This window comes from Eucyclogobius newberryi, unplaced genomic scaffold, assembly GCF_026437365.1.
Source record: "Eucyclogobius newberryi isolate DKJ021-1_F unplaced genomic scaffold, fEucNew1.0.hap1 SCAF_20, whole genome shotgun sequence".
NCBI classification, from domain to species: Eukaryota; Metazoa; Chordata; class Actinopteri; order Gobiiformes; family Gobiidae; genus Eucyclogobius; species Eucyclogobius newberryi.
Genome location: NW_027315835.1, coordinates 5,477,703 through 5,501,396, shown reverse-complemented (window position 1 = coordinate 5,501,396; position 23,694 = coordinate 5,477,703). Strand labels below are relative to the sequence as shown.

Genomic DNA, 23,694 nt, shown 5'->3' with positions numbered 1-23,694 from the left:
TTCCGTTCTCGTTTTCTACTGTGAGCGATCGCTACATTTCATTACGTAAAAAGCCTTGTTTGAGTCGCGCCGTCGACCCCAATAAAAATAACTCTACAATTACTTTCTCTTAAAATCACGGCGAAATTGAGGCCTATTCTGTGCATTACAAGAATTACTTCACTTTCTATATATTACAATTAGCTTTAGGCTTGAGTCGCTTTTCGGTTAAATTAATTAAAATCCGTACCGTTCATCAAATTATCAACGCGCTTCGCATTACGGCTATTACTTTCGCATTTATGCATTTTTATTTACGGGCGCCGGCGTTCAAGTAGACAACCGTGACAGGCGCGTTTAACCAGCTCCGTTAATTAATATTTGACAGAGAGCGACAGGCGTTTTTTAAGTGTGTTTCGCTCAAAAAAAAGAAAAATCCTCGGAAACGGTAAATAAGCGCTCCATTGCCATGCAGCGCGTCGTATGGCGGGCGGCTGTGAGTGACAAGTTCACACGCCAGCGGGTTTTCGACGGAGGATTCTGCCAATTTGGAGGCGACGGCGACAGGATGCGCCCGTCGAAGCGGCATCGCGGGAAGAGCCGCATCGTTTGGTCGTTTTGTAGGTTCGCGTGCGCGTTTAAAGGCGCGTAGCTTTGCTAGCGGGGAAATGGCCTCGCAGACACGTCAGCGCGTCGCCGAGAACGTCCCTTTGCGTGAACTCAACTTTTACTTTCCTCGACTGAAGTATTTTTGTCGTAGCTTTTGCCGGTGTTGTTGTTTCGCTGATTGAAACGGAATAAAAGTGAAATAAACAGTGATCGGTGTGAAATAACGTGAACAAAACTAAGACTAAACTTACGTTTTCTTTGATCGAAGCGGTGACTAAAACTAGATATATTAGTTGATTATAAAAAAATCCTTTTATTCCACAGACCAACAGAAGAAAGTATAAGTGATCAAAAATTAGGAAAGACTTATTTTTAAATAAATGTTTTAAATACAATAAATGTGTTTGTTACATTTTAACTTCAGTCCTGCCCCTCCCCCACAACATGGCCGACATTTTCCGTTAAATAGGCCCTTTTCACGATAGGCCCTTGATTGATTGATTGATTGATTACATTCATTATACGTTAGCATTAGCTTAGCGACAAAAGCACTTACTTGTATAAACACATAGATGTCTCCAGGTGAAGTATTTACGTGGTAAAGGTCTGAACATGTGACTGTGATCATCATCTGGAACTCTCTCTCTCTCCACTTTGTCTTCCTTAATTATTCATTTTATTTTAATTCTTAAGAAATAAATGGAGAAGGAAGTGGAGCGCCGCAGTTTCAAGGTAAATGGAACTAGCTGGTCAGTTTGACGAAAAGGTAACAGCGCGGTCAGCCCTATGTTCCCCGAGACATAGGTACGCTCCCCACAACAGCTAACGGGTACATAGCTATGTTCAGCAGTACCTATGTTCCCCCTTTTCTATGAACGGGAGAACTACGCTAATGCTAGCATAGGCGACTGGTTCAGGTTCCACAGCCCCAAATGTAGTGCATAAATGTGTTGTTTTACAGCATAAAATATAGCAGCATATAACCCTAACCGTAACCGTAACCCAGGTCTCGGCGAACATAGAGCTGACCCCACAGCTAACCTGCTAGCTCAGTGTTAGCATCAGTACTTCTTGTCTGATCTCGATGGGGTTTTTGCTTAATCAGTCTAAAATAAATCAACAAATACAATAAGATCAGGCAGTAACATGTTAAATACTTCATAAAGCATGTCAACACTTCACCACAGTAGACAAAGCTCATGTTTTTATCACAATGCTAACGCTAACTCTACTGTTGAGGCCTTTTTATTTATTTATTATTGAACAAATTAAAACGACAAACTGAAATAATCTTCACATAAAAACAACCAGACGGTCTTTACTTTCAAATGTAATTGGTTGTTTATTTTTTGTGTAGTTTACATTTTAATAAAGGTTAGCATTAGCTTTGAGGCCCTACAAGCTAGTCGTTGCGCGTTCGTAAAGTGAGGGATACGTTCTGACCGCTGCAAAGAGTTTGAAACTAAATGAGTACAGTTTATTCAGTAAAAATCAGGTGCGACGCCTTTAACCTCAGATGACCCGCGACAGACGGCGGCGATCGGCGAAGAGACGTCAAAAACGAGCGAGCTGGAGGTGTTCGTCGCCGCAGAAGTGCCATTTCTCCACCCGCGCCATCAAAACAAACAGCGAAATGGATGAAAACCGACGTGGGACGGACAATATCGGCGCGATCCTCCACTTGGGAATTCAGAGGCAAATGGAATCGCGAAACGCCAAACCCGGGGCCCGGGCAGAACGACTGAGAACGACTGAGAACGAAGCCATTTTAGACCTTTACAACGCGCCACAAAAGAGGATCAGCCAGAGACGCGCAGTAAAAGGGACGACGGCGGCGCTGTGTTGTGTTGTGTGGGTCGTTACGGACTAAATGAAGCAGATAAAAAGTGGGCGAAGAGGTCGAGCCGGTCAGAGACGAGAAAACATAAGCGTCAAAAGTGTCAATACGTCATTTGTTTTGACAGACAACGGCGTGGAAAGCAATCCGAGCGCTTAATTTAGCAGCGTTACGTCAGAATGATCAGGTTTGGGTTGGTTTTATTCGTAGGTAATGGCAAAAGTGAGCGCAGTCTGCTTCGATACTGGGTCATTGTCTTGAGAAACAACGTAAAAGACAGCGTTAACGTCGTGTAAAACATGTTTGTGACATGTTTTTCGTCTCTTTCTTGAGTTAAAGCTTTGGTTCCTCTTCCCACAGTGAGTAAATCTACAGGTGACAAAAGTAGTTTCTTGCGCCGCACCTTCTGATATAATTTAGTTTTTTACAAATTTTTGTGTTTATCCTTTGAAAATACCAGATTTGGAGCGTTGTTTTTCTCTTTTTGTCCTTCCAAGAACATTAAAGGACAAATATTATGCATCATTTGTATTGTTATTGGCATTTAAACCTGTTCTTTAGTACTATTAGTTTGGCATTTCATGTTTTAGAACTAAACAATAATGTAACTTTGCCTTTTGGCGACTATAGCGTAACCGCAGTTTGGCTCCATCTACTGGCTGCGGAAGGAATTACGCCATTAAGCCACGCAGTTGTACTGATCGTGATTAGATGGGAGAAATGCTCAGAGCGAGTTTGGAGATGTTTTGTGGAGTTAAAAACAGCAGAAGATTCTCAGAGCCGCGACACAGATGAAGAAAAGGTCAGTTATGGAGGAGATTCAGGATGGAGTGTTTCCGAGGCTCGGAGGGGAGAGGACTTTATCAAACTGGGAATGAAGCTAAACGTGACTCCGGGTGCGCTCTGCAGTATCATTTTAACCGAAAAAGTGTCTGAACGGGTTGAAAAAACACAGCATGTCCTCTGCAGCGCACCGGCAGATCCGACTCTTGCGCCCTCTGCTGGTCGTTTCCTGTGCGGCGACTTCCGGAAGTGATTTAGTTACAGTTAAAGGCGTCAAAACTACACGCGGATAAAGATGTTCAGACGGCCGAAGTGTGCGTTTATTAAATCTGTAGTACGTTATAAACACTTTACGAGAACAATCGCCCACCCCCATCTGGATATTACCCGCACGCTCCTTCACTCGCCTCCTGCAGGCCTCCCTCTCCCCAGACACCTCCATCCCCCCGTCTCTGTCAGACCAAACACATGATGAATGGGCCCTGTCAAAGCAATTCATTCAGGGACCAATTAATTCACCAGCAACAACCAACGACGAGAGGCATCAGAGGAGGAAAAAGTCCAAGTGGAGGAGAAGAGAGAGAGAGAAAGGGAAGAGGTAGAGAGAGAGAGGGAGAGAAGAGAGAGAGAGGAAGGGGAGGGAGAGAGGGAGAGAGGAGAGAAGAGAGAGAGAGAGGGAAGAGAGAGAGGGAGGGTTGAGGGGGAGAGAAGAGAGAGAGGGAGGAGAGAGAGAGAGGGAGGGAGAGCGAGAAGGGAGAGAAGAGAAGAGAGAGAGGAAAGGGGAGAAGAGAGAGAGAGGAAGGGGAGAGGGGAGGAGGGGAGAAGAGAGAGCGAAAGGGGAGAGAGGGGGAGAGAGAGGGAGGGAGAGAGGGGGTGAAGAAGAGAGAGAGAGAGGGCGGTAAATAGGGAGAGGCGAGAGAGAGGGGGGAGCAAGAGAAAGACAGGTAAAGAGAGGGAGAGAGAGAGAGAGAGAGAGAGAGAGGTACTGGGTGAGAGAGAAAGAAGGAGAGAGAAAGGTCAAGACAAAGAGAGAAGTAAAGAGGGAGAGAGAAGTAAAGAGGGAGAGAGAGAGAGAGAGAGAGAGAGAGAGAGAGGGGTAAAGGTGGAGAGGGGAGACAAGTATGGATGGAAGGGGAGGGAGAGGGTGATGAAAAAGGGAAAGAGGGAGAGAAGGAGAGAGAAAGAAGAGGGAAGGACATGCACATGGAGTGAAAACACTGTGTAGAGGCAAAGAGGGAGAATAAAATGAGGCAGAGAGTGAAGAGAAGTGGAGAGAGAGAGAGAGAGAGAGAGAGAGGAAAGAAAATGTGAGAAAGAGGGGGAAAGAGAGAAGAGGAAAAGATGGGTAGAGTACGAGTGAGTGAAAAAGACTATAATATAAAAGAGGGGAGAGAAATGGAAAAAATGGAGAGGGGGAGAAGAGAATAAAAGGATAGTGGGAAGAGGAAGAGATGAAAGAAGGGATGTAACGGACTGTGCAGAAGGAAGAGGAGGGAGAGGAAGAAGAATAAACATGTGAGGAGCGAGGGAGACGAGAGAGGGGAAGGAGAGGAAAGAGGAAAGAAAGAGAGCAAGAGGGAAGGAAGGAGAGGAAAGAGGAAAGAAAGAGAGCAAGAGGGAGGGAAGGAGAGGGGGACGAGAAAGAGACAGCGGGGTAGAGAGATAGAGAGAAAGCAGAAAGGGAGCAAGAAGAAGAAGAAGAAGAAGAGAGGAACCCGGAAAAGAGAGAGAAAGGGGAAAAGAAGAAACGTGACGGAGGAAAAGAGAAAAATGAAAGAGGAGAGAATGAGACAGGGAGGAAGAGAGTTAAAGAGTCAGAGAGAAAGGGAAGAAGAAGAGAGGAACAGGAAAAAGAGAGAGAAAGAGATAAAGGAGAGGAAACGTGACAAAGGAAAAGAGAACAACAAAAGGGGAGAGAAAGAGTGAAGGAAAGCATTAGGGGAGAGAAAGAGACAAGAGAGAAAGAGAGTTAGAGAGAAAGCAGAAAGGGAGCAAGAAGAAGAAGAGAGGAACCCGGAAAAGAGAGAGAAAGGGGAAAAGGAGAAGAAACGTGACAGAGGAAAAGATAAAAATGAAAAAGGAGAGAAAGAGACAGGGAGGGAGAGAGTTAAAGAGTCAGGGAGTAAGCAGAAAGGGAGCAAGAAGAAGAAGAAGAAGAGAGGAACCGGAGAAAGAGAGAGAAGGAGATAAAGGAGAGGAAACGCGACAGAGGAAAGGAGAATAACGAAAGAGGAGAGAGGAAAGAAGGAAAGCAGCAGGGGAGAGAAAGAGAGTTAGAGAGAAAGCAGAAAGGGAGCAAGAAGAAGAAGAGAGGAACTGGGAAAAGAGAGAGAGGGGGATAAAGGAGAGGAAACGTGACAGAGGACAAGAGAGAAACGATAGAGGAGAGAAAGAGAGAAGGGGGAGGGACCGGGTTGTGAGTGCGGGGGGATGAGTGCGTTGTAAGTGTCAGACAGAGCGGGTCATTTTCTGGTTTGCTGCTCCTCTGACAGCGCTGTCACGGGGCGGCCATGACGGGGCGGCCATGGCGGGGCCCCCAGCGCTTTGGTTATAATGGTCCTCGACGTCAGGGGCCCTCACTGTCAGCCGTCTGCCACGCCGACACAGCACCGGGGCTAAAGGGACGGGCCAGGCGGGGATTAAAGGCGCACCGCGTAACCTTTTTTTCTTTCCTGTATACGGAGGCGGGGTCTGTCACCCGACGTGCACGGTGTGATGTCACCGATTTGCTCTCCGAGTTACAGTCGAGTTACAGGTCAGATCTGTGTTTGAACATGCAGGCAAAGCAGGGACATCTCCATAGAGACAAGCAGGGCTAATCTGTGTTTCTATGTATTAATGAGATCAAATTAAATATAATTAAATACAATTAAAGAGTGTATTTTATTTATTTTATTTATTTTATTTATTTTATTTATTTTATTTATTTTATTTATTTTATTTATTTTATTTATTTTATTTATTTTATTTATTTTGTTTAACTTATTTAACTTATTTATTATTGTCATTATTATTTTAAATTAAATTAAAGTTTATTTTATTTTTTATGTTATTTTTATTTTATTTTATTTTATTCAATTTTATTTAATTTCATTTCATTTTATTTTATTTTATTTTATTACCAAATATTACCAGAGAGCAAAAATAAAATGAACACAAGCAAAAACATCAAAATAAACAAAGTCACTGCACATTATAGGAAAATAAAAGTCTCATTGTTCCATTTGTCTGTTACTATGGAGATGATGTTATGCTGCTTCGCTGTTATGTACACACTCTTTCCCACTCTTCATCCGTCTAAACAAGTTTACCATCGCTTTCCCGTTTGTTTTTAATATATTTAGCATGTGTCCAGATTGATTTTATAAGCCTTGATACAAATTTCAGTCAGAGAGTTCAGAGGCTTGTAATGGTTGTTACTATGTTTAATTTCTTCTTCTTTAGTGTTTTATGGCTGTTGTTATCCAAGTGTTACATTACCGCCACCTACTGTAGTTGTACATCTTAGACTTTAGACTTCTTTAGACTTTATTCTTTGGACATAAATACACAAGATTAAAATATAATAATTGAGGCCTTTTAACTGCCATAACGTCATATCCAGGTCAATTTAAAACGTGATCTTATCTTGATTTCGGTCGGTTTGACTTGTCATGTGAAATGATCAGAGACATAATGTTATTCATATTTGTCCATATGAAGTCCATAATGATGAAAACTTTGGGCCGTGCCATAAGTATGAATAATTCAACGTAAAATATATCATTTGAAAGGTAAAAAGGGTAAAAGTCAGAAGAATCAAACACATTTAAGTCAGGAATATAAAGTACAATAGGCCCCTCCCACATCTCAGCTGGACTTTCCTGTTAAATAAAGATAAATAAACAATAAATAAATAAAATCTCACTGATATTAAGTTTCGCCGTTTGTCTCTTTGTTGTGGATGAAACTTGAAATCAAACTTCTTGTTTAAGTCGAAGTTGGTCTCCAGACACATCTTTTCGCTCTTAATTGTCATGATTTGAAGAGGAAGACTCAATCACTTCCTACTTTCCGTCCAATCAGCTTCCTCTTAGTCGTAAACAAGACGTTAACAAACCGCTATTTGGTCAAATCAATTTTAAATCACGACGAATGGATCGGGCCCAGAGTCATTTCCTCCGTCCGACGACTTTCGCAAACGATTTGAGCCAAAGAAACCGCGGAAACCGTTTGTCCATTCGCCGAGCGTCGCCAATGCCATCGAGCGGTTGTAATTATCCCGCGCGCCGTCGTTAGGACGACGAGATGGCGCCGGGCAGTGACTGTGGAGGAGGCCGATTGGACCATTAGGAGAGCGTCCGGATCCATCTGCGGCGACGCCGACAAACGCTGAGCTCGGGCCTTCTGCCGCCGCCGTCGATCGGGCTAATTCAGAGCTAGCGCTGCGATCGACGGCTAGCCCGCGTTAGCATTTGGGCTAAATCATGACTTTATTCTGAGTATTTATACCTGTTATACATATATATTATAGTTTTACAGCAATCGAGCAGGTATTTGTGGATAAAACGTTGAAAAATCGGTAGAGAATTATTACAGGAAGTGACATCACAGCAGGGACACTCATTCCAGTCAAACTTTATGGAGAATTTATACAAAGAAACAACTTTTTTGACTCTAAACATTAATTCAACAAAATAAAGTCGCTCTCATATATTTGTATTTTGTGTATTTTTATATTTTTTTAAAGTGACATTAGAAGAGTTTTTGCCGGGTCATTTCCTAGTGTGATGTCATCAATTACAAACAGGAAGTGAAAAAAAAATGCTTTTCTGTGATATTTTATAATATTTTTAGCATTTTCAGCAAATTTCATAATATATTTTTTTCGGAACTGCCTTTTAGTTCAATGAGTCGTCCAACCTATCAAAATTACCCAGCAAACACTGGGCCAAAACTCATCTAATGACATAAATTATTCTTATTTGACAAATAAAAATATATGAGAGCGACTTTATTTTGTTGAATTCATGTTTAGAGTCAAAAAAGTTGTTTCTTTGTGTAAATTCTGTACAAACTTTGACTGGAATGACTGTCCCTGGTGTGATGTCACTTCCTGTTATTATTTTCTACAAATTTTTCAACTTTTTCTCCACAAATACCTGCTCGATTGGTGTAAAACTATCATTTATATGTACGACAGGTATAAATACACAGAATAAAGTCCAAATTAAAACATCGTAAAATCCTGTAAAATACCTGTCATACGTCACTTTAAGGGAATTGTACATGTGAATGGAATGAAATCTTCTCACAAATAATCGGCTGTAGCTAGTTTTTATGCCAGATGCCCTTCTGTACGAAAAAAAACTGAACAACTTAAAGTGCCTATGACAAGTTTTTACGATTTTCTACTGTTGAACGTATTGGACAATAAGTGAGACGACGTTAATGCGCTCGGACCTCGTTCTTGTCATTGAGCGTTCGTTGGCACAAATCGAGGTTCCTGCCAGCGAACGAACAACAACTTTAGCCTTATTTAAGCTGTTTGAAAGGTAGTAGCTGATGTCAACATCCTCTCTCTCGGGTCCAGTCTGGGGCCGTGTGTGGGGCACATCTCGGGCCCCGCGGGTTAATCCTCGCTCGGTCTCTCGCTGACCCCTGCAGGTGCACCGGCTCAGTAAACACAGCTGGGCCCGCAAACTCTAAACCCGCCGCGATACCGGGCGTGACCTCTTCTCAAATGAGGCCTCACCGACAGACCAGCGCTAATGGTGCGAAAACGATGGGCGAAACGAGGCCGGTTCACGACACGGAACGGCCGCGGCGATCGTTCTAAAGTGCTCGAATTCCAACGGGACGGCCATTTTCGCCGATGGTCCCGTCGTGTCGAAGTGTTTTACGGCTTTTTGACCGGGCGGCGCGATGCCCGATGTGGGTGTCGCGCTCGAGTTCTGCACGTGATCGATGTTGGACGGTTCAGACACGTATGTCAAGATGATCAGGCGAGAGAGCGAAGAAACCAACAAACTTTAAATCCAAAAGCACAAACATCCACAACACTTTCTTCCTGCATCTGTCGTCTTTATCTGTTTGGAAAAAGCTCTAAAAGACTCAGGTTTTGACAAATCCACGGGAAGTTTGTCCGTCTTCTTCACCTCTGTCGTCCACACTCGGGATGTCGGGATTATTCGGTTAATCGTTAATCGCGATTGTCAAAGTATAAACGGAAAAAACGTTTTATTTCCCAAACATTTCCAATTCCTTAACTATAGATAAAACCCAAAGCAGAAGAAGAATCCTAAGAAGATGAATCCTAAAAAGAATCCTAAGATGAATACTAAGAAAAATCCTAAGAAGAAGAATCCTAGGAAGAATTCTAAGAAGAAGAATTCTAAGAAGAAGAATCCTAAGAAGAATCCTAAGAAGAAGAATCCTAGGAAGAATCCTAAGAAGAATAATTCTAAGAAGAATCCTAAGAAGAAGAATTCTAAGAAGATGAATTCTAAGAAGAAGACTCCTAAGAAGAAGAATCCTAAGAAGAAGAATCCTAAGAAGAAGAAGAATCCTAAGAAGATTCCTAAGAAGAAGAATCCTAAGAAGAAGAATCCTGAGAAGAAGAAGAATCCTAAGAAGACGAACAAGAAGAAGCAAGAAGAAGAAAAAGAAAAAGAAAAAGAAGAAGAAGAAGAATTATAATTTGAGGCCATTTCTACAGTTCTGTGTTCAGATTTGAAAAGTTAGCAGTAAACTCGACAGCCTGCCGCAGTATTTGTCTTCCCCGGGTCCCCCCCTCCCCAGACGCCTCCCCCTCCTCTCCTCCAGGTTAATCAGGCTCATTTGAAATCCCGATCTCCTGACAGGGCGTTTGGCGGCGCTGCTCGTCCTGCTCTGCATCCCGGCTCTTCCTCGTATTGAGTTGTTCTAACCCCTGTCCGCTCTCATTAACGGGCCTGGCCGGCGGACTCCCTCAGTAATCAGTCGCCGCGGAAACGACAGGAGCGAACGGCGAGCATGCAAAACCAGACCGGACGTTGAGTGGCAGGTGGCGAGAGACGAGATAGAGGAGTCGATACGAGCGATAGAGCGTGCACCAGGTTGTTACAGGCGTCGCTTAAAGGGCGCGGCCTCAGCGGTGGAACAAGTACACAATTCTGTGTAGAAGTATAGAAGTACGGGTCCCATTTGTATCATTATTTATAATGTTTTTGCATGTAGTTTTGAAAGAAAGACTTTTATACTTTTTAATATTTTGATATATATTTTGTATTTTTTAAATTTATTTTGTATTTATGTAACTTTTTTATTTTATTACTTTTTGGATCTTTTTTTTTATACTTTCTACTTTTTAATATTTTTCATTTATTATTTATGTAACTTTTTATTTTATTACTTTTTGGTTCTTTTTTATATATATATATATATATATATATATATATATATATATTTTTATACTTTATACTTTTTTATACATTTTTATATTTTGTATTTATATTTTGTATTTATATAACTTTTTATTTTATTACTTTTTGGGTCTTTTTTTTTTTACTTTTTTATGCATTTTATATACTTTTTATACTATATAAACAAATAAAAGACAAAAGAATTGATGAATAAACTCATCGCCTAGAGAACTCTAAATTAAAATCTGTCAAATTTGTCCATTTAAATTAAAGTCCGAATGTAATTTTTTCCATTTGACGTATGTCTGTTGTAATTACAGTCCGGTCTGTGATCGTCTGTGCCTTTTGCTCCAGAGATGCTGCTGAATACAGAGTTCTGAGGTCCAATACAGAGTTCTGAGGCCCAAATACAGAGTTCTGAGGTCCAATACAGAGTTATGAGGCCCAAATACAGAGTTCTGAGGTCCAATACAGAGTTCTGAGGTCCAATACAGAGTAATGAGGCCCAAATACAGAGTTCTGAGGTCCAATACAGAGTTATGAGGCCCAAATACAGAGTTCTGAGGTCCAATACAGAGTTCTGAGGTCCAATACAGAGTAATGAGGCCCAAATACAGAGTTCTGAGGTCCAATACAGAGTAATGAGGCCCAAATACAGAGTTCTGAGGTCCAATACAGAGTTCTGAGGTCCAATACAGAGTAATGAGGTCCAATACAGAGTTATGAGGCCCAAATACAGAGTTCTGAGGTCCAATACAGAGTTCTGAGGTCCAATACAGAGTAATGAGGCCCAAATACAGAGTTCTGAGGTCCAATACAGAGTTCTGAGGTCCAATACAGAGTAATGAGGTCCAATACAGAGTTCTGAGGTCCAATACAGAGTAATGAGGTCCAATACAGAGTAATGAGGCCCAAATACAGAGTTCTGAGGTACAATACAGAGTTCTGAGGTCCAATACAGAGTTCTGAGGTCCAATACAGAGTTATGAGGCCCAATACAGAGTTCTGAGGTCCAATACAGAGTTATGAGGTCCAATACAGAGTTCTGAGGCCCAAATACAGAGTTCTGAGGTCCAATACAGAGTTCTGAGGTCCAATACAGAGTTATGAGGCCCAAATACAGAGTTCTGAGGCCCAAATGATGAGGTGAGGGGCTGAGGAGGCTAGGGGCCGAGGAGGCGAGGGGCCGAGGAGGCGAGGAGCTGAGGAGGCGAGGGGCTGAGGAGGCGAGGAGGAGAGAGGCCGAGGAGGCGAGGAGGAGAGGGGCCGAGGAGGCGAGGGGCGAGGAGGCGAGGGGCCGAGGAGGCAAGGGGGCAAGGAGGCCGAGGGGGCGAGGAGGAGAGGGGCCGAGGAGGCGAGGAGGAGAGGGGCCGAGGAGGCGAGGAGGAGAGGGGCCGAGGAGGCGAGGAGGAGAGGGGCCGAGGAGGCGAGGGGGTGAGGGACTGAGGAGGCGAGAAGGAGAGGGGCCGAGGAGGCGAGGGACTGAGGAGGAGAGGGGCCGAGGGGGGGAGGAGGCGAGGGGCCGAGGAGGCGAGGGGCTGAGGAGGCGAGGGGCCGAGGAGGCGAGGGGCCGAGGAGGCGAGGGGCTGAGGAGGCGAGGGGCCGAGGAGGCGAGGTAGAGAGGGGCCAAGGAGGCGAGGGGCCGAGGAGGTGAGGAGGAGAGGGGCCGAGGAGGCGAGGAGGAGAGGGGCCGAGGAGGCGAGGAGGAGAGGGGCCGAGGAGGCGAGGGGCCGAGGAGGCGAGGTAGAGAGGGGCCGAGGAGGCGAGGGGCCGAGGAGGTGTGGAGGAGAGGGGCCGAGGAGGCGAGGGGCCGAGGAGGCGAGGGGCTGAGGAGGCGAGGGGCCGAGGAGGCGAGGAGGAGAGGGGCCGAGGAGGCGAGGAGGAGAGGGGCCGAGGAGGAGAGGGGCCGAGGAGGCGAGGAGGCGAGGGGCCGAGGAGGAGAGGGGCCGAGGAGAACAAAAGGGGGGAGGACATGAGTGAGGCGTTAATGGAGCTACAGTGGAGTAAAGAGGTTACAGGCTGTAACAGAGGCATTTAGGGACGAGAGAGAGAAGAGAGACGAACGGAGAGCAAGTGGGGGAAATAGAGATGAGAGAGAGAGAGAGAGAGAGAGAGAGAGAGAGAGAGAGAGAGAGAGAGAGAGAGAGAGAGAGAGAGAGAGAGAGAGAGAGAGAGAAGGGAAGGAGAGGGAGAGAGAGGAGAGAAGGTAATAGAGATGAAAAAGAAGAAAAGATGAAAAAGAAGAAATGAGAAGGAGGAGCACAGGGTAAACAAGAAGGAGAGTTAGAGAGAGAGAGAGAGAGAGAGAGAGAGAGAAAGTGTAAAAACAAGAGGTCAGAATCAGAAAATGTTTTATTGACAATAAAACAACAATGTTTTGTGACAAACAAAAAGATTTGCTTCAGCGAAACTGTATTTACGCTCATGTCCTGGAGACGCTCAGAGACGCTCAGGTGCCGGAGACGCTCGGGTGCCGGAGACGCTCGGGTGCCGGAGACGCTCGGGTGCCGGAGACGCTCGGGTGCCGGAGACGCTCGGGTGCCGGAGACGCTCGGGTGCCGGAGACGCTCAGGTGCTGGAGACGCTCAGGTGCTGGAGACGCTCGGGTCCCGGAGACGCTCAGGTGCCGGAGATGCTCAGGTGCCGGAGACGCTCAGGTGCTGGAGACGCTTGGGAGCTGGAGACGCTCAGGTGCTGGAGACGCTCAGAGACGCTCGGGTGCTGGAGACGCTCGGGTGCCGGAGACGCTCAGGTGCCGCGGAGACGCTCAGGTGCTGGAGACGCTCGGGTGCTGGAGACGCTCAGGTGCTGGAGACGCTCGGGTCCCGGAGACGCTCAGGTGCCGGAGACGCTCAGGTGCCGGAGACGCTCAGGTGCTGGAGACGCTCGGGTGCTGGAGACGCTCAGGTGCTGGAGACGCTCGGGTCCCGGAGACGCTCAGGTGCCGGAGACGCTCAGGTGCCGGAGACGCTCAGGTGCTGGAGACGCTCAGGTGCTGGAGACGCTCAGGTGCTGGAGACGCTCGGGAGCTGGAGACGCTCAGGTGCTGGAGACGCTCAGAGACGCTCGGGTGCTGGAGACGCTCAGGTGCTGGAGACGCTCGGGTCCCGGAGACGCTCAGGTGCTGGAGACGCTCAGGTGCTGGAGACGCTCGGGTCCCGGAGACGCTCAGGTGCTGGAGACGCTCAGGTGCTGGAGACGCTCGGGTGCTGGAGACGCTCAGGTGCTGGAGACGCTCGGGTCCCGGAGACGCTCAGGTGCTGGAGACGCTCAGGTGCTGGAGACGCTCGGGTCCCGGAGACGCTCGGGTGCTGGAGACGCTCGGGTGCTGGAGACGCTCAGGTGCTGGAGACGCTCAGGTGCTGGAGACGCTCGGGTGCTGGAGACGCTCAGGTGCTGGAGACGCTCGGGTGCTGGAGACGCTCGGGTGCTGGAGACGCTCAGGTGCTGGAGACGCTCGGGTGCTGGAGACGCTCGGGTGCTGGAGACGCTCGGGTGCTGGAGACGCTCAGGTGCTGGAGACGCTCAGAGACGCTCAGGTGCTGGAGACGCTCGGGTCCCGGAGACGCTCAGGTGCTGGAGATGCTCGGGTCCCGGAGACGCTCAGAGACGCTCGATTTATTTACTTTTACTTCAGGCCTTGAAACCCTTGAAGCCGCAGAAGCTCCACATTTGTCCTGCTCAGAACATTTAAACACTAGTTATGACCATTTTGACATTATTATCTGTGTAACATTCCCTCGTGTTCTTCTCTCTCTCAGATCCCGGCTGCTTCTCCTCCCATCATGCACCTGGGCCGTCCTCTGCGCTCATTCCCGGGTCCTCCTTGGCTCCCCGTCCCCCCCCTCGTCTCCGGGAGCCCTCAGCATTCTGCTCACGTCCAGGGGCCTAAGTGAGATCAGCCCTTATTACCGTCATCACATGCCACATTTGTAACTGGTTAGGCCCAAAATGGGATCAAATATCGAGGCCCCGAGGAGCGTAATGGACTATGGAGAGCGATCCAGGAGCCATATTGGGGGGGAAAACGGCGTAATAAATGCGTCGAGCGGCAATTTAAATCCCCGGCTTTATTGAACTGTGCGTTGCTATGACAGCGTGATCAACAAGCGTTATTTTCATGGGCATTTATTTGGCGTTAATGAACATGCTGTTGTCAACATGCCGGGTCGTAGCCGCGGGACGCTTTCCCCGTCCTGTGTCCGGCCCAAGGACACAACGGCAGTGCCCTCTACCGCCCCCCTGTGGCTCCTGTGGCTCCTGTGGCTCCTGGCGTTCCAGCGGTCTCCCGTCCGAGCGCTATATGTTTATAAAAAAACATATATAAGTCGCACTGGAGTATAAGTCGCACCAGCCAAAAAGTGCATAATAGAGAAGAAAAGAGCATAATTAAGTCGCACTGGAGTATAAGTCGCACCAGCCAAAAAGTGCATAATGGAGAAGAAAAGAACATATATAAGTCGCACTGGAGTATAAGTCGCACCAGCCAAAAAGTGCATAATAGAGAAGAAAAAAAACATATGAAGCCTGCGTAAATTCAGCCTGGAAGACCTAACTCCACCCATCTACGTCAAGGCCACCCGCTCCCCAGCTCAACCAAAGCACCCAGTCCGGGCGTCGGCCTCCATGGAAGGACCCCTCTCCCCAGCGCCATCATCGCACTCAAGCGGCGTCCGCCTGTCCGTCTGTGAGAGTCAGATCCCTCACTTCACCATGGACTCTCCCAGGTTTCTGCGCTTTCCCAAAGAGGTTATGCAGTTTTTCCCGGCCAAGAAGGAGGGTGAAAGGTCAGGGGGCGTCTGCACCATGGCCCTCGCACCTGCTCCTCATCCCCAATCAACGCTCTCAAGTGACTCCTCCCCGCTCCCAATCAGCACCAGGCGGTCGCATTTAAGGCCTCAGGCAGATGGCTCGGCCGCTCAAACCGTACTGCGACCCACCACCTCCCCTGCTCCTCCTCTGCATTCCCCTCATCCTCTAGCTTCTCTTCACATCTACCACCACCAGTCTCCAGGCTCCGGGGAGACATCTAATACAAATAGATCATGGAGTGCCCATGATTGCAACGTCTTCCGCCGGGGTCTGAGCGCCAAATAACCCACGTAATAAAGCTCGCTAAACAGTCCATTCTCGTGGTCTCTGCGTCTCTCCAGGGTGAAATACACACACGCCAATGTAATAAACACCTGAAAAACATTGGTTCAACTATAGTTTGTGATTAAATGGAACAAGAATTCTCTTCATTCTCGCTTCATTTACAGATCAATGATTCATACAAACTTGATAAAGATTTTGAATCATTATGAGATGATGGTTAAATCTGTCCCTGAGTAAAAACCCAAATCAAAGCAGATGTACATTTTAGCTTAATGAGCGACTTGAACCACGACTTGAACCACGAATTGGACCACGCCTTGGGCCATTAGTTTCAATGGAAAAGCCCCGCCTCGATCACTGCCAGTGCGGACTTTAGCGGTGCATGCTGGGATAGCGGTTAACAGCAGACGACACGCAACGTAAACAACATCCAGCGCGTGAAACAATAAGAGAAAAACACCAGTAAAATGATTCGCATTGGCTCAAATAACGGTTTAAATATAAAAAAAAATATCATTTAAATCTTCTTGAGCCACGTTGAGGTCTGTGTTTTCAGCTTCTGCATCGCTCTGGACGCTTCCATTTCTGCTTCACGGCCTCATCCTCCAAATATCTCCATCTTTTTTCTCTTTTTTTTTTAAACATAACTGCGCCTTTTCGTCTAATTTTCGCTCCGAATTTGAATATACCACGCGCAGCTGTAACTGGAGCCGCTCAAAACGCCATCATCTTTTGGCTCTAATCACGGGCACATTACGGCGCTCGCGCACAGTAAAGCACTTCTCCTCCAGCTGGCCTCTTTATTATAGATTATCGCAGTGTACCACTTAAATCAATGGGACTCGGCCCACACAGGCGCACACACTCGCCGGGACGGGCCGCCCTGCTGTTCTCTGATGGCCCTCGTATTGGGTCTAATCTCGTCCCGTCATCAATCATGTCGCGCTCCCTCCGCCGCTCCCCGCGCTCCTGGAGAAATAAAGTAGATTGAGATGTAGTAAAATGATAGAGTCTTCTCGGGGAAACGGCAGTAAAACGAGAGCGCGCTCGGGCCCGGGCGGTTGTCACGGCGATAACCGGGAGAATTGGAGGAGATTCAAAAAAGCATAACAATGATTGGAAACTAAGAGGCCTAAAGACGAACGGCGTCTGTGTTTTCTGGATCGAGGGGAGGAGGGTTCTGGGGATGGACCGCGGGGCGGTCAGAGGCGGCTGTTTGTGGTCGAGGTCGAACGTGAAGGATGTCGAAGGTCAAAGGTCGTTGAGTTTGTTTTGATATTTTTTGACGATTTTCGCAGAAAGAAGGCGTGCGGAATAAGTGCGGACTTGGACCACGACTTGGACCTTGACTCGGACCACAATATGGGCCTCGACTTGGACCACGACTTGGACCTTGACTCGGACCACAATATGGGCCTCGACTTGGACCACGACTTGGACCTTGACTCGGACCACAATATGGGCCTCGACTTGGACCACGACTTGGACCTTGACTCGGACCACAATATGGGCCTCGACTTGGACCACGACTTGGACCTTGACTCGGACCACAATATGGGCCTCGACTTGGACCACGACTTGGACCTTGACTCGGACCACAATATGGGCCTCGACTTGGACCACGACTTGGACCTTGACTCGGACCACAATATGGGCCTCGACTTGGACCACGACTTGGGACTGGACTTGGACCACAACTTGGACCATGACTTGGACCACGACTTGTACCACAAATTTGGCCTCAACTTGGACCACAACTTGGACCACAAATTGGGCCTCGACTTGGACCACAACTTGGACCACAAATTGGGCCTCAACTTGGATCACAACTTGGACCACAAATTGGGCCTTGACTTGGACCACAACTTGGACCACAAATTGGGCCTCAACTTGGATCACAACTTGGACCACAAATTGGGCCTCAACTTGGATCACAACTTGGACCACAAATTAGGCCTTGACTTGTACCACAAACTGGGCCTCAACTTGGACCACAACTTGGACCACAAATTGGGCCTCGACTTTGACCACAACTTGGACCACAAATTGGGCCTCAACTTGGATCACAACTTGGACCACAAATTGGGCCTCCACTTGTACCACAAATTGGACCTTAACGTGGGCCACGACTTGTACCACGAATTGGACCACAAATTGGACCACGACTTGGACCACGATGCTGAGCGTATACCCGGGCCGAGCTATAGAACGCGCATCCATCGTCTGTTTAACAAGAGACCTTCTTATTTACTATAGTCCTGGACAAAGTGGCATTATTTTATTTTCATTTTTATTAATATGACCTACGCTAATTTAGCCTCGGAATACCACATAATAATGATAAGAATAATGATAATAAGAATTGCAATAATAATAATGATAATAATAAAAACGGTAATAATAATAATATGATAATAATGAAGATAATACAATTTGTACAAAATATTAATAATCATCATCATAATGAGACATAAATCGAGACATAAACATGTTGCTTCCTCCACACTCTTTTAAACATGTTGCACTTAATTGCGACATAAACGACGTTGCCATGACGTTACCGGGTTCAATCATTCAAACGGACCAAAGTGGAAAAAGTTTCAAAATAAAAGACTTGAAACGGTCACGAGCGAACGTCCCGTCGACATAAATCTTCTGCTTTGCATAAGGAGCCGGAGCAAACGGGATGAGCTTTGGTTCTGATCCGTGCACGATTGACCAGTCTCGTGTTTTCAGAACGCCCCCCGCGCCCGCACCCCGCACCCCGCACCCCGCGTCGCGCCCGCGCCGCGCCCATAACCTCGGGGAGCGTGTCGTGGGCTAAATGAGATAAGTTTATTCTGTGTGCGGAGCATTTGTCGGAGCAGGCGGGGGGCCCCGGGAAGATGCAGGGGAACAGCGGGGGGTCGATAGGCAGAACATGTGGGACCGGGAGAGGGAAAGAAGGAGGGATGGAGGAGAGGGAGAGGGAAAGAGAGAGGGAGGAGAGGGAAAGAGGGAGGGATGGAGGAGAGGGAGAGGGAAAGAGAGAGGGAGGAGAGGAAAGAGGGAGGGATGGAGGGAGAGGGAGAGAAGGAGAGGAGGAGAGGGAGGAGGGAGGATGGAGTGGAGAGGAGGGAGGAAATGGAGAGGGGGGACTGAGGAGAGGGGAGGAGAGGAAGAAGAGAGGGATGAGAGGGAGAGGGAGATGGAAAGAGAGAGGGAGAGAGGGAAAAAGCGAGGAAAGGAGGAGAGGGAGAGGAAAGAGAGAACAGAAGGGAAGACGGCAGATGGGATGGAGAGGAGATGGAAAGAGGGAGAGAGGAGATGGAGGAATGGAGAGGTGGAGAGGGAAAGGAGAGAGTAGAACGATGTAGAAAAGGAGGAGTTTGTGTGAGATCCTCTTTGTGCAGGATCATGGGACAAATGTGAGTCGATATTCATCTAAAACAAGACTCACTTGGCCTCATAAGAACAAGTCAAGGACAATTTATTGTTTTATTTGTATCAGAATTGATCTGGAGCATGAAAATAATGATGATATCCTGGTTTAGTCCTGATGTGGGTTTGTTTTAGAAAATATACATCTTTTTATTTTATTGTTTTCCTTCTTCCCTGCCATTGTTGTTGTTGTTGTTGTTGTTGTTGTTGTTGTATCTTTTTTTACACAAGTTTTGATTGGTCTGGGGTTTTGTCTTTGTTTTTCTCTCAATTAAAAAAGGGGAAGGAAAGTACAAAAGTAAAAGTACTGTATTTAAGACAATGTTTAGGTGTTTTTGTACGTTATTATTTCAGTGCATTTTACAGTGGGTGTGTCTTATTTTACTTCACTTTTGCAAAAATTCCGTTTCACTCTTTAATAGTTACGAAAAATCTGTGTGAAATTAACATTTTAAACATGTACTAGATTTTGTTTTGAGATACTTTTACTTTTAAATTTTTGCTCCTGTATCTGTACTTTTATATAAAGTCCACGTGACGAGTTCTAATGTTTTTGTAATTATGACGTCGTTCGGTGAGTTTGTTCCTGCAGTGAATATTTATAATAGTTTTACATCAGTCGAGTTGCAGTTTGTGAAGAAAAAATGACACATAAAAGTTGAAAATGACAGGATTTAGAGCTGAGTTCTGAATCCCTCTATGATGTCATCAAACAGCGCCATTTCATCAAAAAATGCAGAGAAGATTTGCACTCAACTTACACCTTTTAAACATTCATTTAACAAAATAAAGGTGTTGTCGGGTGTAATTATTTGTCAATCTATAACTATTGTATGATTTAAATGGACTTTGGCCCTTGTTTACAATCTGGTTGCTAAGTAACAGTTGTAGAATCACCTCATGTCATATTTGCTGACCGTGTCAAACCAGGAAGTGACTTTATAAACATCACAGAAATGGTCTAATTTGAGTAAAACCGGCCAAATGTTTAGTCACATCTTAAATGTAATCATGTTTTCTTTGTATTAGTGAAAAGTCAAATGTGTCATACGGACTTTAAATGACAAAATGCAGTTCTTTTCACCGTTGTGACGCTTCAAAGTTCTTTTGTCCCTCGACGTTTCTTCTTTATGACCATTAAAACTGTGCTGGGGTGAAAGTCGTGTGCGGTGGTCCCGGCGCTCGCCCGCACACGGTCCAGATGAGGGCCCCGCGGGGGTCCGACTCAGGGACCGGGTCTGGACTGGGGCCGGGACCCTTCAACTCGTCTGTGGACCGTGTCGTGGGCGAGAGAGAGAGAGAGAGAGAGAGAGAGAGAGAGAGAGAGAGAGGGCGGAGGAGGGGTGGTGGTCTGAACTGGTGGAGTGTGCGATCAGCGGGACCCTCGCACTGCCCCAGGAGGAAAGAGAGGGAAGAGAAGAGAGAGGGAGAGGAAGGGAGAAGGGAAGAGAGAGAGAAGAGAATAGAGAAACAGAGGGAGAAAGAGAGAGAATAGAAAGAGAGAGGAACAGGGGGAAGATAGAGGGAGAGAAAGAGAGGAACAGGAGAAGATAGAGAGAAGAGATGAAGGAGATAGAGGGAGATAGAGAGAAGAGATGAAGGAGATAGAGGGAGATAGAGAGAAGAGAGAGAGAGAAGAGAAAGAGAGGAAATAGAGAGAAGAGAAAGAGAGGAACAGGAGAAGATAGAGAGAAAAAAGGGAAGAGATAGAGGGGGGAAAAGGAAGAGATAGAGGGAGATAGAGAGAAGAGAAAAAGAGAGGACAGAGGGAGATAGAGAGAAGAGAAAGAAGAGAAAGAGAGAGAAGAGATAGAGGGAGATAGAAAGAAGAGAAAGAGGATAAATGGGGGGATAGAGTGAGAGAAAGAGAGGAGATAGAGGGAGATAGAGAGAAGAGAAGGAAGAGAAAGAGAGGGGATAAAGGGGGAGATAGAGTGAGAGAAAGAGGGGAGATGGAGGGAGAAAAGAGAAGAGAAAGAAGAGAAAGAGTGAGGAGAGATACAGAGAGATAGAAAGAAGAGAAAGAGGATAAAGGGGAAGATAGAGGGTGAGAAAGAGAGGAGATGGAGGGAGACGGAGAGGGTGAGAGGGAGGTGGAGGTGACAGGAGCTGGCAGGCGGCACAAACTGCGGCTGCTTCACCTGCTGTCGCCGACAACAACCAAACAAGTTTCTCAAAAACTGTCACAAAGTTCAGCTGAGCCTGAATCCTGAGCTACTCTTGACCATTAAAGTCACGTTATTTCGCAAGAAACATGATTATTAATTTAGCGTAAACGTTAAAGTGACGTACGACAAGTTTTTACGATGTTCTAATTTTGACTTTATTATGAGTATTTATTCCTGTTGTACATATATTTTATAGTTTTACACCAATCGAGCAGGTATTTGTGGAGAAAACGATGACAAATCTGTAGAAAATGACAGGAAGTGACATCACACCAGGGACAGGAAGTGACATCACACCAGGGACACTCGTTCCAGTCAAAGTTTATGCAGAATTTACACAAAGAAACAACTTTTTTGACTCTTTAAACAATAATTCAACAAAATAAAGTCGCTCTCTTATATTTTTTATTGTCAAATTTTTTCAATTGAGCTATTTTCCTAGTGTGATGTCGTCAATCACAAACAGGAAGTACAATTATAAACCTCAAAAAATGAGCTATTCTGGGATTTTTGTGAAATATAACATAACTGCTTTTTAGTTTCATGAGTCGTCCGACCTGTAGGGGGCGCTTTAAGTCATTGGTTTTACAGTGGGAAAAGTGAATTCTGTTTTAATTTAAAGTGTTTTTCAGGTGAAGACGCAGGAGTTAGAAGGAGTTAAACTGCTACAGTCGGGGCCAAAGTAGCAGCGCAAAAATTAAAATTCCACTGTCACCGAATCTCATCAAAGTCGCTCCCGTCTTTTCCGCTCGACCTCAAATCCGGACTTACCCCTCAAAGTCTTCACCTCGAGCCATTTTCCATTCACAAAAACCAGAATAACACGTCTTACAGGACTTGTATGGACTCGAGCGAGGTCCCGGTCCAGGCCCAGGTCTCGGGGGGCCTCGGGGGGGCCTCAGGGGGGGGGGCCGGACACGGTCGCAGTCGCCGTGTGCAGGCCCCTCCCCCGGGCCGCAGCTGTCATGTTCGGCCCCCGGATCACAGACACGGGCAGGGGTGGTCGGGGGGCGGGCGGGGGGCGATGGGGGGGGGGGTTGGGGGCCCGCCGGGACCACTTAACCCCGTCCGCGCAAAGTCAAAAGGCTCTCAAGTCAGAAACGGGCCCCCGGTTTATATTTAAAATGCAAAGATGTGCGGAATCCCCCCGGGAGGAGTCGGAGATGCACCGGGATTCTAAACTCGGAGGAGCAGAAAGGAGCGAAGGGGAAATAATTAACCGTTTTTTAGACGTCGGCAGAAAGCGACAGCATCGATGTTCGTTTTTATTTTTAACGTTAAAGTCGTCGCGACACGTTAAACTACACTTTTCACCAAAACGAAGGGAATACGATGAAATTTGAGCTTTTATCAAACATTTCACCAGTTTTTTTCCTTTTGGCCATTTTGTGACATTTATAGAGTCACTTCCTGGTTCGACACGCAAATATGACATAGAGGTGATTCTTCCACTGTTACTTGGCAACCAGATTGTAAACAAGGGTCAAAGTCCATTTAAATCGTACAGCGTAATAGTTATGATTTTACATATAATTACACCTAACGACACCTTTATTTCGTTAAATCATTGTTTAAACTCTCATAAAAAGGTGGAAGTTGCAAAAGTTTCTCTGTTTTTGATGGAACGGCGCTTTTTGATGACATCACAGAAGGGTTCCCAGCACATATTCACCACAGGGACAAACTCACCTGACAACGTCATCGTGAGAAACGTGAGAACCCGTCACGTGGACTTTAAATAGTGATTAAAAATAAGCTACGTACTGGAGCTTTAAAGGACACATATTACGCTAAATCTGTTCATGTTTTAATTAAGCTTTTAACCGCTTTCTAAGACTGTTCTCTCATCAAAAACGCACCTGAAGTAGCATTTAGCTTCACTCACGCTAATTTGATGATGATTTTAGCTCTAAAACATGAGATGCCTTGACCTTAACCTTATGTATTCAACAGCATCTTTCCCTTGATTCTGCACAAATAAAAGAATAACATACTGTATATTAGATTATCAAAATAAAAGATAATCAATGCAGAACAGTAGCTTATCTGAAAGCCTTTGCACAGCCGTTTGTCTCGTTCTGGCGGTGGAAAAGCCGGCTGTAATGCGCTGGCGTCTCCCCCGCCGCTACAGTCGAGGTCCCGGGTTTATCGGTCCAATTACAGCAGCTCAGAGCCTTAATGTCCCCGGGGTCCGAGTGCCACTGTCTCCGTGTTATGTTCGGATAAAACCCGCCGTGGAGGAGACAGATCCGTGTGAGGGGTGACGCGAGCCCACCGGAGACCACGCGGCGAGGTTTAATGGTGTCGAAGAAGCCGAAAAACACACATTTCTAAAGCACGTTATTGTTTTGTTCTCGAGCTGTCGCCGTTTAGTGGTTTCGTCAATAATCAGGTCAATGACTTTTGGTCATTTGAGTGA

At 46.3% G+C, this 23,694-nt stretch overlaps 1 pseudogene; it reads left to right on the top strand.

Moving 5' to 3' along the window:
• Positions 1 to 448: 448 nt before the first annotated feature.
• On the top strand, positions 449 to 5,924 carry LOC140369418 (uncharacterized; annotated as a pseudogene).
• The last annotated feature ends 17,770 nt before the right edge of the window (positions 5,925 to 23,694 follow it).